The sequence below is a fragment of the Halichoerus grypus genome, chromosome 5 (assembly GCF_964656455.1).
Source record: "Halichoerus grypus chromosome 5, mHalGry1.hap1.1, whole genome shotgun sequence".
NCBI classification, from domain to species: domain Eukaryota; kingdom Metazoa; phylum Chordata; class Mammalia; order Carnivora; family Phocidae; genus Halichoerus; species Halichoerus grypus.
This window is the reverse complement of record NC_135716.1, coordinates 163,071,691-163,073,047: the sequence shown is the minus strand read 5'-3', so window position 1 is coordinate 163,073,047 and position 1,357 is coordinate 163,071,691.

Here is a 1,357-nt window from a genome sequence, read left to right as displayed (position 1 = left end):
GCAGGAGGCTAAGGCAGGTTAGGGAAGCCAAACCCTGCAGTGTAATTATTTTCAACGTTACGGTGAGTGCTGTCTACACCATGCCAGGGCTGCCTGGACTGGGTTCCCCAGACAAATGGGTCTCTGCCCTTGTGGAGACCAGGACCAGGAGAAAGCCATGTGTCCAGAGTCAGGTTGGGTGGATGAAGGCAAACTCTAACTGGCGGGGTGCTACGATGCCCTTCTTGGGACCCCTGAACCCACAGCTGGCCCCTGGGGCAATTTCTAGTCCTGGGGACCAGGCCGAGGCAAGATCTAGATTGCTGGTCTTGGCTCCTCTGCCGCTGACCATCTCTGTGCTCTTGGGCAATCAGTGTCCCCTCCTGGCTTCAGGTTCCCTTTTGTGCTATGGGGGTAACACTCCCTGCACTGCTTCCCTCATGGCTTGTTGTGGGATCTGATGATTTAAAAGTGCTTGGTCGGCTATGATAAAGAGCCAGAGGCCTGGAGGAAATGAGCACAGCATTTTCATGATTCTTAAAGGCTTTCTTCCCTACGACCATCCTTAGTCCCACTTCTTACCCAAAGAGGATCTCAAAGCCCCTTAGAAGCTGTGAGTTTATCAAGCCCAAGATCAGCCCTAATCTGTGTTGAGCATCTCAGTGGGGAATCCAGGCCCAGCAGGGGTGCCCTGGGGCCTGACAGCGAAGTGCAAGGGTAAACTGAGGCACAGGCAAACTGAGGCACGACTCTCCTCATTCCCCCTCACTAAAGGGTGAAGCGAGAGCGCAGGAAGCATGGATCCCAGCTCCACATTGAGGGCTGACACTGGGGGAAGGTGCGATGAATTGGGTGTTAGGAGTGATGGGGAGACTCCCAATCGCCAGACTGGAGAGGAAAGCCCGCTCTCGGTCACAGGTCTCAGGTGCATCAGCAGCCTCAGTCTCTAGAGCAAACCTCCAGTACCGTCTGAGTCCTGGAAAGAATTCTCAGAATTCCCATATTCCAGGAGAAGAATGCTAGAACCCCCAGGTCTTCCCAGGCTGAACTCAGGATACCTAGCTGTCCCGGGGTCCAAGCCCAGCATTTCTCCGCCCCCCTCCCCGGACCTCCTCCCGCGGAGCGAAGTCCCTTTCGTGCCCCCGCCGGCACCGAACCTCAGGACGGGCTCCTCCCGCCCCGCCCCGCGACCCCGCCCTCTGGGTCTCCCGGGCCGCCGCGCGACTCACCCGACCCCGCCCTCCCCCGGCCCCCGGAGCGCCCGGAGCCGGACGGCCGGCCGGAGGCGGCGGGGAGGGCGGCAGGCGGCGCCGCCCCCGCCCGGCGGCCGCTCCCTCCCCGGCTCCCGGCCGGCCTCCGCGCCCCGCCCGCCGCCCGG